Source organism: Rhinatrema bivittatum, chromosome 7 (genome assembly GCF_901001135.1).
Source record: "Rhinatrema bivittatum chromosome 7, aRhiBiv1.1, whole genome shotgun sequence".
Lineage (NCBI taxonomy): Eukaryota > Metazoa > Chordata > Amphibia > Gymnophiona > Rhinatrematidae > Rhinatrema > Rhinatrema bivittatum.
This window is the reverse complement of record NC_042621.1, coordinates 92,601,679-92,614,815: the sequence shown is the minus strand read 5'-3', so window position 1 is coordinate 92,614,815 and position 13,137 is coordinate 92,601,679. Positions and strand designations below refer to the sequence as shown.

Genomic DNA, 13,137 nt, shown 5'->3' with positions numbered 1-13,137 from the left:
TGGAAGAAAAGATTAGATTTATAGAAAATCACCAGCAGAAATTGGGTCAAATGGAAACAGTTCAAGATAAAAGAATTGAAAACATTGAAAATTCTCTGTGTAGTCTGAATGTGAGGGTTATGAACTTTCCGATAATAAATTCTATTCCACCTATGGATTTGTTCAAGGAATATCTAAATGAGATATTAAAGATACCATCAGAAGCAGCTCCCTTACTAACTAGGGCCTATTATCTACCACAGAGAAATGATTTTCAAGGTAATCGGGAAATATAAGAACCACAGCAGCAATTGAATGTTACAGAGTTACTGGAATTATCTAGAAACAAAGAAATCATTAATAGAGGAACATTATTAGTGACATTTGCTTTTTTGACAGAAAGAAATAATATTATGAGATTATTTTTTCGAAACAGGCTTGAAGTGTTCTGTGGTCAAAAAATATGGCTGTTCCCAGACATTACTAGGCCTACACAAGAGAGGAGAAAAACATTTTTTGGAATGCGTGAGGAAGCTGTGATAAAATACTCAAAAGTTCACCTTATGATACCCTTGTAAATGTGTTATTAAGTTTCAAAGTTATACATATGTTTTCTTTGAGCCTTCACAGCTCCGTTTCTTTCTTGATTCACATCCTATCCTGACACAGCCAGTACAGAATGGCAATGAGTAGGGTAGTCAGTCACTCAGTCGCTTGATATTCTTATTGATAATTAATATTTATGTTCGCTCTTGAGTTTTCCTACGTTCACCCCCATCGTATTACTTATTGTGCATGTGGTATTAATATAAGCAATATGTGAATCCCAAACGAGCAGAAACTTTAGTATTAAACAATAAGATAGAAATTCTGCTGAGATGACTCTTACAATGTCATATATTGGAAATGTGAATGACCATCATATACGTCTACTGTACCAATGGTTATCTCAGTAAAGCCTTTTCTGGTTCAGTCACCTGGTGTTTGCGATGCTGTAGGTCTTTATAATGTGACCTTAGAGCACAATACCCAGTTTAATCATCGGTCATTCACTAGAAATGTCCTTATAGCGGCCAAGAGTAGCTATGATCGTAAATATCATGAGATAGTGCACATATTGGAATTATTTACTGTGCACTTATCTGTGTTCTGCTGCGATCCTGAAGGTAATCCTCCAACACTGCAGGGTTTCGGAGTGAGATAACTCCTTCAGGGAGCTTCAGGATAACTGGTATGGATTGCAGAGGATGTCAGCTTAGTTTAGCCTATAATTCTTAAGGAAGTGGTCAACCTGACGCGCCAAACTTGCCAGTAATTCACTTTTAGATGTTCATAGCAGTAACAAACTTGCTTACTTTTCCTAAGGAAATTTCGTCTCAGCTTGCCTGACGCTCCACACTAACGCAGGGGTAAGGGTAGGCGGTAAATTAGCAGGTTAAACATGCTTACTTTTCCTAAGGAAAAGTAAGCAGGTCAAAGACGCGGCTAAGGAAAAGTAAGCAAGTCATTCTCATTTCCAATATATGACATTGTAAGAGTCATCTCAGCAGAATTTCTATCTTATTGTATTAATATAAGCAGCATTGAGTAAATTTAATTTGGAGATTGTTAATAGATAATATTTTTCTGTAATACCACTTATTTCCGTCACAATGTGTAATTGTGTGCAAATTCAAAATCTGATAAAATAAAAAAGAAGAAGGATTTCCGGGACAAAATAACTAAGGTAATAGCAGACTTTTATATGCATAACCCCCCTTCGGATTATGATCCCACTGGGCTGGGAAGCTTTAAAGGCAGTAGTTAGAGGACATGTAATCTCATATGCAAGTCACACACAGGCCGATACAGTAAAGCGCGGCCGCGATTACCCCGTTTCTAACCCGCTTTGTACCCGCAATTTGGCCGCGTAAGTCCTACCCGCGATACACTATCCCTTTTAACCCATCCTTACCGCTTCTTTAAATCAACGGGTAACCCTTTCCGTCCGCGGCATGTATATGAGATGTAAACAATCGGATTAGCTATTCCCTCCCATACAGTAAAGTGTGCCCCGATAATCGCTTTTTTAACCTGCAGTTTTGCCGCTCGTTTAACCTGCTAATTTAACGCCTACCCTTACCCCTGCGTTAGTGTGGAGCGTCAGGCAAGCTGAGACGAAATTTCACGGGCAAACTTTCCCCAGCCCCCGCTCACCTGCCCTGGCCGCGTCCATGACCCAGTTGAGAACCACCCTCCCCCTCAACAGGAAATGGACGCAGAGTAAAACCCGGTCCTTGGAGTGCACATCGTGAACTTTCATGGCCGATGCCCTTTTTTTTGTGGAGGGAAAGGAGGGGGGGGGGGGGTAGTTCGCATGGACCAGCTATTCCAAGTCAGCCAGGCAAACAGATGGAGCTACCAGGTGACTCCAGGTTACCTAGGACAGGTTAGGCCCCACCGCACGTATTACAAAGAGAAGTGGGCTTACGCCTCCGTGCAATGGAAGGAGGCAAAGCCAGGACTGGCTTGGCCTTCCCGGGCGACATGGAGCCACCCGGTCACCGGCGCGGGGCTTACCTAGCGTGGTGGGCTTGATCAGCTCGTCGTATACGTTGTAAAAGGGAAGCCTCTTCATTTTGATGTCTGGGTGGACGGGGTGGATCGGCGAGGAGAGGTGCTGCAGGTCGGCCTCGTGCTTGAGCCCCAGCAGGGGCAGAGGGGGCAGCACGGAAGAGGACACTCCTCCCGGGGGCAGCCGGCGGCAAGAGCGGCTTCAGCAGCCCGGGGCGGATCGGGCGCTCCCCATGGCTCCCAAGATTCCTATTCTCTAAAAGGTAATGAGCACACGCTGTGACCTCGGACGTCCAGCCGGGTGCTCACGTCACGGCGTGCGACGTCCGAGGTCACAGCATGCGCTCATTACCTTTTAGAGAATAGGAATCCTGGGAGCCTTGGGGAGCGCCCGATCCGCCCCGGGCTCCTGAAGCCGCTCTCGCCGCCGGCTGTCCCCGGGAGGAGAGGAGAGAGGACTGGGGCTGCTCCGGAGCTGTCAGCGCGGGAGATCAGCACCCATGGACGCAGCCAGGGCAGGTGAGCGGAGGCTGGGGGAAAGTTTGCCCGATTCACTTTGGTCTTGTCCTGAGGAGTGAGGGGGTCAGGCAGCCCTTTTCCTGTATCCACTTCCTGGTACCTGTCATTTCAAATGTCATTTGAAATGACATTTGAAATGACAGGTACCAGCGCACCCAGGATACTGTATAGGCGCTGTATAGTGCCTATACAGTAAAATGGATTGCGCTTCATGGACACTTCTTGGACGCGCTTCATGGACGCGGCTTGCATTTGCATGCCATTTAAATACTGTATCGAGCGGTAGGTCATCCGAACTGTGCGTGCGGAAAACGCGGGTGCGCCTGGCACTGCCGCACTCTTTCTACCGCGTCCTTACTGTATCGGTCTGCAAAATAGACAGAGAAAATCTAAACAAATAGAGATTGAGAAAAGGACAGCTTATTTGGAATGTAGCACAGGACAGATGGGTCAGTAAAATACACAGTTAAGTTTGACAAGGGTCGAATTAATATGAAAAAGGGGGAAAGGCTGCTTCACTACTGGCTAAACTGATTCAGGTAAAAAAGGAAAATTCAATTATTTTTTGGTATACGAGATGAGAAAGGGGATATTAAAAGAATGCCATCTGATATTAATGGTATATTTACTTCACAATTTGCTAGGTTTTATAAGTCACAGCTAGAACCTACCAAGGAACAGATAAAAATTCTTTTAGAGCTCTTGGGTTTGCCTAGATTGGAGGGGGATGAGGTGCTGACGCTCTCAGAGGATATAACTTTAGATTAAGTGACACATGCGGTCAGGGCTTTGGCTGGGGGGAAAAGTCTAGGCCCAGACGGGCTTACTTTGGAATACTATAAAGCATTTTTGGATCAACTGGCTCCTCAATTATGTGCTTTGTTTAACTATTTGCGAACCCCTGGGGCTAGGCTGGGAGCCCTTACGGAGGCAAAAATAGTTTTAATTCCTAAACCTGCCAGAGACCCTTTGGAGTATGCCTCATATAGGCTTATCTCATTAATAAATACAGACAGGAAAATTTCGGCTAAAATTTTGCAATCTCAGGGCCTCATTTTCTAAAGTATCGCAGGCCTGCGATACTTTAGAAAATTGAGCTACTGGGGGGCGGGGGGGCGGTCCTGCGCTAGCCAGCAGTGATCGCACCACCGTGGTGCGATCGCTGCCGGCATCGCGCCCAATAACTACACCATAGAAGGTGTAGTAAACAGTACATACTAGTGATGTAGTAAACAGTACATACTAGTGATGCTTGACCTGTCAGCAGCATTTGACACTGTAAATCATGACATACTCTTAAAGAGACTAGAAGAAATAGACCTAAACAACAAAACTATCAAGTGGTTCAGATCATATCTCAATGACAGATATTTTCAGGTACAAATCAAAGACACGATATCACATAAAATAAACCTTCAAACAGGAGTTCCACAAGGATCTGCCCTCTCCGCAACTCTTTTCAACATATACTTACTACCACTATGCCACCTACTAGCTGGACTGGGAATCACACACTATATATATGCTGATGATATCCAATTAATTTTACCCATTGATGACACAATTGAGAAAACATTAAACTTAGCCAACATGTATCTAGATATCATTAAACAGCTACTAAACCAAATGGAATTAGTAATTAATATAGAGAAAACAGAATTCTTACATTTAGAGAGAAAAAATACTGAAATCAAACACAGTCCAATCACACTAAAAAACAATCAACAAATAAAACTTGCAGAGAAGGTATGAAACCTAGGAGTAATAATTGACCCCGAACTCAGCCGCAAGAGTCTTAACTGGCAAAAGTAAAAGAGATCACATTACCGAAACACTGGCTGAACTACACTGGCTTCCCATTGAACAAAGAATACAATACAAAATGCTATGCACCATACATAAGTTAATACATAACGAACATGCAGACTGGTTAAATACAGCCCTACGTGTACACATCCCTAACAGAAACCTAAGATCAGCAAACAAAGCACTACTAACCATTCCATCAGTCAAAACTGCAAGACTTACACAGGTGCGAGAGAGAGCACTATCACTGGCAGGACCCATACTATGGAACTCCATGCCCCTAGATTTAAGACTACAAAGAGACAACAAAACCTTTAGAAAAGGTTTAAAAACCTGGCTCTTTAAACAAGCTTTTCAGAAAGAGAAGGGAGAATAGAAACCAGGGACAGGCAAAGCACGTCAATATAACATCCACACACACTGTATTCACCAAGGGGTAGATTTTAAAAAGCATTTACTCGAGCAAAACTGGTTTTTGCTCGAGTAAATACACTTTACTCAAGTAAGTGGGCTTTTCAAAATTGCTACAATATATGCCATTGAATTGTCCATAGGATTTACTCAAGTAAGTGCACTTTACTCGAGTAAATAGCTTTTGAAAATTGCTACGATAGTATGTCACATTTACATGCATAACTCCTTTGAAAATGACCCCCTTAGTGTGTAGTCATTAAAGGACAATTCACGATTTTAAAGTAAATATATAATAATAACTGAGATAGAGACATGGACATGATTAGTTACATTTAACATTATTGATCACTAACTATGTTACCGAACCTTATGGCACTCTTGTAAGTGTGCGAATCACAATATCATTAATTTTATGTGCCTTGATGTAAACCGTTGTGACGGTATCCTCCAAACGACGGTATAGAAAAGATTTTAAATAAATAAATAAATAAATTATTATTGGGTGCGAAATAGCCAGCGAAAAGGGCCTTACCTTTCCGCTGTGCCCGCCGTCCTCGTGGAGTCGGCCCCGGTGACGCCCCCGACTCCTCCTCTTCCAGGGCCGACTCCGCCCCGATTTCAGTAGCGCAGGCCTGCGATAGCTTTGGAAAATGAGGCCCTCAGTTGGAAGATGTAATGCCCCATCTGGTATACTCTGCTCAGACAGTGTTCATAAAAGGTTACTCTTCTATGAATAAAACCCGGTGCCTTTTTAATATGCTACATTTGGCTTCCAAAAAAGCGATTGCAGGTGCAATCATATCTATAGATACGGATAAGGCATTCAACCGGGTTTCCTGGCCTTATTTGTTTTATACTTTCAGCACTTTGGCCTGCCAGAACGGGTTGTTGCATGGTTGAGAGCTTTATATGCAAGGCCTATGGCACGGGTGGAAAAGAATGGAATGACCTCTGCTTTGTTTCCAGTAGAGAGGGGACTGAGGCAGGGTTGTCCTTTGTCCCCTCTCCTTTTTGACACTGCAGTTGAGCCATTGACTCAGGTGATATGCTACTCGGAGATAATAGGTTTTAGATATAATGAAGTTTCACTGTATGCAGACAATACTTTAATATATTTGACTGAGCTAAGGAAATCATTGACTGCCTTGATAGAGTTAACTGATACATTTGGGGACATTTCAGGGTATGTTATCACTTATTCAAAACCAGAATTGCTGTTGGTGGGCCCCCTCCTAGGAAGATCCCTAGGGAGGTGGGGTATTTTCAAAAAGCAAGGCAAGGTTTTAAATTTCTAGGTATCTGGCTTTCACTGAATTATTTCAATCTATATAAAGATAATTATAATCCTATCCTTAACAAAATCAAGGCTGATTTGCAGACTTGGTCTTTGCTGCCCCTCTCATTGATTGGCAGGGTGAACTTGGTGAAGATGGCTATATTGCCAAAACTGATATATTCTTTTATGCAACTACCATGTGTTGTCCCTGAGGCCATTTTATAGGCATTGTAGGGCGTGGTCACAAACTTTATATAGAAAGGAAAGGCCACTCAGGGTACAATATGACATGTTTATTAAATCAAGGGAGACAGCGGAGTTGGGTCTCCCGAACTTCCAATGGTATTATTGGATGTGTAGGTTAACATGTATACGGGTATGGGTGGGTGTGGACTCCGTGCTGGCATGGTTATCCTTAGAGGAGGGCCGAACTAGGCGGTATAGTTTACCCTCTTTGCTAAGCATGCTGAGTTCGACTCCAATGTTGAGGCTTAATCATCCCATAATAGCTCATACTTTGCGGATGTGGAGGCAGACACACGGGCCGATACAGTAAATGTCGCGGGAGAGCGGGCGATTGCCCGCTCTCTCGGCGCGTGCACAGAACACTTTCCTATGTGCGAGATTTAGTATCGGCCCGCATGCAAATGAGGGCCCGCTGTAAAAAGAGGCGCTAGGGACACTAGCGCGTCCCTAGCGCCTCTTTTTTGACAGGAGCGGCGGCTGTCAGCGAGTTTGACAGCCAACGCTCAATTTTGCCGGCGTCAGTTCTCAAACCCGCTGACAGCCACAGGTTCGGAAACCGGACACCGGCAAAATTGAGCATCTGGTTTTCAACCCGCGAGTCGCAGGCCGATTTTAAAAATTTTTTAAAATTATTTTTAACTTTTGGGACCTCCAACTTAATATCGCCATGATATTAAGTCGGAGAGTGTACAGAAAAGCAGTTTTTACTGCTTTTCTGTGCACTTTCCTAGTGCTGGCAGAAATTAACACCTACCTTTGGGTAGGTGCTAATTTCTGAAAGTAAAATGTGCGGCTTGGCTGCACATTTTACTTACTGAATCGCGTGGGAATAACTAATAGGGCCATCAACATGCATTTGCATGTTGCGGGCGCTATTAGTTTCAGGGGGGTTGGACACGCGTTTTTGACACGCTATTACCCCTTACTGAATAAGGGGTAAAGCTAGCACGTCAAAAACACGCGTCCAAACACGGGTTAACAGTGCGCTCTGCCGGAGTGCACTGTACTGTATTGGCCTGACAGAGATTAAGGTATTTTGGAAAGGAGTTGTGTACATATATGACATCATTGGTGCGGAACCCACATCTTTCCCCATAAACACTATCTCCTGATATTAGGCTATGGGAGACACATAATTTGAAATTTTTAGGACAGTTATGGTCGGAAGGAAGGTAAAATCTTTTACTGAGCTATTGGGAGAATTTCAATTCCCTGTCAGTACTAGGTATTTATATTTACAACTGCGAAAAGCATTGTCTCCTATGATTCCCATAGCAGAATGTTTGGAAGAAAGTGAAGGGATCGAGGAAGTGGTGAATAGCAAGGTTAGAGCATGGCACCTGATATCAGTGCTTTATAAATCATTTAGATCTGCTATATGTGAAAATATGTCTTCAAATCATTTAATTCAGGTGTAGAATTCAGATTTGGGTGTGAATACAATGAGAAAGATTGGAAATCAATATGGAAATGGTTCAGACATATAATAATTTGTAATAAAAGTGAGGAGCTACTGTATAAATTGTTGCATAGAATGTACCATATCCTGAAATTTTTTGCCAAATTTAGTAATTCTCATAATCACTGTTGGAGAGGGTGTGGTCAGATTGGGACATACATATACATGTGATGGGGATGAAGGGAGAGTCAGGTATTTTGGACCGATGTGACTGATTGTATTACTAGGAAATGTGGTCAACTGCTGGAGGAAAAGGTGGAGTTGTTTCTGCTGAGTCATTGGCCCACTAGAAGCATGATGATGGGCTGTAGGAAGCTGGTCGGTCATCTTCTCCACGTGGCACGTTTGACAATTGCCCATCGTTGGAAATATAATCCTGATCTGTGCGACTGGAAAAGTAAGATGGCTGAAATAGCTGTTATGCAAAAACTGACCTACATGCTGCAAGACCAGATGGACAGATATGAAGATGTCTGGGGTCCTTATTGGACATGGTGAACAGCAGATTTGAATGCTTGGGGGGGGGGGGCCAAAACATTTTGGGCAGGTTATGGCATGGGGTGAAGGAAGGGTATACAATTTTAAAAATGGCAAATTGAGATCCTTGAGCTATTGTCAAACATGTGGGTTGTGCTGTGTCATTGCTATTATTTGTTGCTTGATCATGTTCTGATGTTTAAAGAAAATTGAAAAATAAAAAGTTATACAAAAAACAAAAATTAAATTACACAGTAGAGATACTTGCACCTGAAAATTGGCAAACATTTGCATAAAATGTGGCAAAGGGCTCCAGTTGGCAAGGTTCAGTTTTGAAGAATTCCAAGCTTGCTTCATTTTCAACAGGTTTTTTTTAAGTGCTTTAAATGCACAGTGGAAGAAAATGCTTTGAAAATAAGCTTTTCAGGAGAGTTGTGAATATTTAAAAAAAATGTTTATGACCTAATTCACCATACCCACATCAACTGTATGGATTTGTCAAATCAGTTTGTAACATATTTTTGCTTTTTGAAAGAAATTTGATGTGGAGTTCCACAATTTGGCAGATCCACCTTGGATTTCCAGCAATTCCACCAGTTCACAGAAATCCACATCGGGCAGAACTGCTGTGACGTCTTTGAGTTGGTACAGGATTCTGATGAACCTGTTTAGATTTTCCACAGATGTGCTGGGCAAAAAAATCCAATGAATTTTCCCAGTAGATCTAATGCAAATCCGAAATTCAGTTGGCTTCCAACCAGGCTGAAATTCATCGGATTCTAGTTCAACCTCTAATTATTCGTACAGCTCTAATACTCAGAGAGTGCTGAATTCTCCAGACTTGCATATTACTTTTGAAACTGCAGCCAGGATCATTGCTTACATCTATAGCTGCACAGATGATGGTGCTGTGGTTCGCTGGTGTCCCCTGACCCAAGGCCTGTCTAGCCCACCCCAACCACCCTGTCCGTAGTCAGTACCACAGAACAGAGAAAAAAAAATCTTAATACTGTATGGCAACTGTTTAAAGAAAATCTTTGGTATATGTAGAAAAAAAATGCTGGTTCTGAAACTTTACCCTCAAGTTTACATATCCTATAATTTGCAAAGCTGACTTCATGTCATTTGTGGTTCACACTGCAGACTAAATGAAACAAAATGGTAGTGCTAATAATAGAAGATAGATTTTAGTTGGGGTGTGAAATACCACATCTGAGTGTTTTTGAGACTGATCAAAGAGAACGGCTTGTAATGGGCTATGAAGTGCTTCGCTCTGCAAGGTGGCTGCCACCGAGTTAGGATACAGTTCCAGGTTTTGACGAAGTTTCATTTGTAACACATCACACTCAAATGCATTAAAACATTCCCTTGGAATTTATAGACATGCTGCCAAAGCTGAATGGGATGTGGGCTTCTACTTCTGTGAACAGTTTTTATTTAATATTCAGGACCCATCAGGTAAGTCCTCATGAGAAATGAGCAAGTTGCAGACAACTTAAGGCACATTTGTTTCTAAATTCAGTAAAGAAAAAATGTGATTAATCTAGTTGCCTTTTTTTTTTTTTTTTTAACATACTTTAATTATAATTTGCATAACCTCTTTTTTCGAGACATCCTTAAACAGGCTGAGGCCAAGCAAACTTGCTACTTTCCTAGTGGTTTTTTAGAAAGGGGGGAAAGCAACCTGCCTCTGCAACCAAGAGGAACAACTTCACAGTCACTCTAATAATGCTCTCTATACCCAGATTTGTTATTCCAATTCAAAAATTATTTTCCTGATGCAAAAAGTAAACCCAGATAGTGACAAAACTTACTTCTTCAGAGTTACAATCCAATCAGAAAACAGTCTAGCACTAAAAGATAAACAAAGTGAATATTCCAAGTGTTCCTTTGGCCTCCCTTGTCTCCAAAACTTTCCCAAAACAAAAGTGTGGAATCATCTACTCCTACTACAGACTCTCCATGATACCTGTAAATGCTTCAGCCTCTCTAAACTACTCTCCTCTTTGTTCCTTTGAATGGAGATCCTCCACAGGCGGCATTCACAGCGCCAGAAAAAAATGTAATGCAGCTGGCAAGCAGCAGAAATTTAGGAAATCTCTGACATCAAAAACATTGTCAAAAACTGAGAGGCCAAGCTCTCTACCCGGAGAGAAAAAGGGGAAATTCCCCACTCCTATAAATCAGCAGAAGAATAAAGGAATAGCCCCATTATATCTGCATGGAAAGACAAATGGCCTTCCTACTGAAAATATGAAAAATGGAGAACACCCCCAAAGATCAAGTCAGCTCAGCACTCGCATTGCCCCACTCAAAACTCCAACAACCTTCATAACTCTCTCATTTGTCCACAAAAAGCAGGTCAACCTTGAGCAGCCTCTCCCTTCTACCAACGCCTTACTGTTCCTCCAACTCCGCTTACTGGGTCAATTTATAGGCTGTAGAATGCCCCTCCCACAGGAAATGGATTATGAGAATGATACGTGCTGTTTCATTACCCACTTAAACCATAAAAGTATCCCTGAAAACAGCAGTCTCTACTGGTAGGGACCTGGAAGCCCTCACATTTGTGACTGGTAGTAAGAGATAATGTTAGTGTGTACATCAGTCTTTGGATGCATGATGACATGGTCTTCAAAAATAGTAATTAGAGATGGACATAAAAAGGCAATCCAGAATCACAATATAAAACATCATTATTCGGGTATTACCAGACAGGCAGGGTTTTTTTTAATAGCCATCATGGATATATGATTCTGCTAAATCAAAATAATAACAACAACGTCCTGGATCATATCAGGAACTCTTGATATTGTTTAATTTTTACCTGGATAATGGGAAAGGTTTTAGAATGTGATACCAAATCAAAGCCTACTTACCCATCCCTAATAGTGAAGAACGGGCAGTTAACTATTTTTACCCAAATACCCCCATAAAATGGCAATGGTGCCACCACAGGTGGAAGTTCACCTATACAAAATGCTGCCTCTCCTGGGAAAATGAAGGGGGAGCAGCAGAATCCCTTTCAACGCTCAATATTAGCTGCCGGGAAGGGGTTTCCTCTAATCCAGATCCCTCCAATATTGGCTGATGGGAAGAGGTATCTGCCAAGCAGATTATGGCTCCTATCTGTGGAGCTTGGAGGGAGGGGGATAGTCTCTTTGATATCAGCTCTAGCCACTGAGTTACCCCAAATTCAGTAGCAATTCCCAATATCACTCATTTGTCCAGCGTACAGTTTGCTAAAAAATAATGCTGGTACACAAGCTTTTTCAAAACTTGCAGGCAAGCTCTGCTGACTGTGTTGCATCATAATAACAACAGAGTCGGCTTGCAAGATTTAAAAACTCCGAGAGTGTACCAGTAAGAATGCATTAATGCGACACCATGTTGGATGTATCCCAGAGGCGTGGCTCTATTGGTTCTGAAGAATATTTCAGAAGGGCGCATTTGGAGAGGGCACTATGTGGTCTTGAAAAATATGACTGAAATAATCTTTGGATAATTCTTAATACTGAGTCAACAAAAGCTATCGCAACCTGCAAATAATCCTATGTCTAATAGCAATTACTATAATGTCACTTGAAATAGTTTTCTTGGGCAGATTCATAACACTATGCTGATTTTTTTATTTTTTTTATTTTCATATATAGTTGTTTATAATTCTAAATCATACTACAGCCACAACATACCATGGCTGATCCAACCTTCATTGCAGAAATTGAATATGACATCTCATGACAACTGACCGTACCAGTGTTTGATTTCTCTACATGACTAGTTTCAGTGTATGCCAAGGCTGGCATCAAATACATTTAAACTAATACCCTAGTATCAAAGAACTGTCAGGCATAAAGGATGTTTGGCAAGTGCCAAACTGAGAAAGCCTCAACTCCCAGGGCTGCCAGAAGCCCTAGGAAAACTAGGCGATTGCCTAGAGCGCCACAGTACTGGGGGTGGCACAGCCGTGGCATCTCTTCTTTCCTGCCCCCAAAGAAGAAATGTTGGCCCGTGGGAGCTGTGGCCAGCAAGAGATGCGGGGTTATGGTGGCCTTAAAGCGTAGCAGCCGGGCGGGTTTATGGCGATTCAGGCAGCTAGAGCAGCATCGTGGCAGTTGGGCTGGAGCTGAGCTGGGCTGTGTGACCATCGGAAGCTGAAGGAGCTTAATCAGGAGCTGAAACAAGAGGGCCCAACCCCCTCCACTGGGAGCTAGAGCAGGCTGTCAGAAGAGCAACACTGCTGCCCAGTCAGCTGACAGAAGGAGGAAGAGTCCTCTCGGTGGCCAGGACCGAAGAAGGAACTGCTTCTACTACTATCTGTGCTTGGGAAATAAGAGGAAGGGAAAAGTAAGTGAGAGAGTCTGTGTGTTTGATTAATTGTGTGTGTGTGTGTGTGCGTGCGTGTGTG

The 13,137-nt window shown here is 42.5% G+C and overlaps 1 protein-coding gene across 1 annotated transcript in view; it reads right to left on the bottom strand.

Annotated features, from left to right (window-relative positions):
* The window catches only part of GNAO1 (G protein subunit alpha o1), a 552,945-nt gene that overhangs the window by 258,006 nt on the left and 281,802 nt on the right, over window positions 1-13,137 (bottom strand). The window lies entirely within an intron of this gene.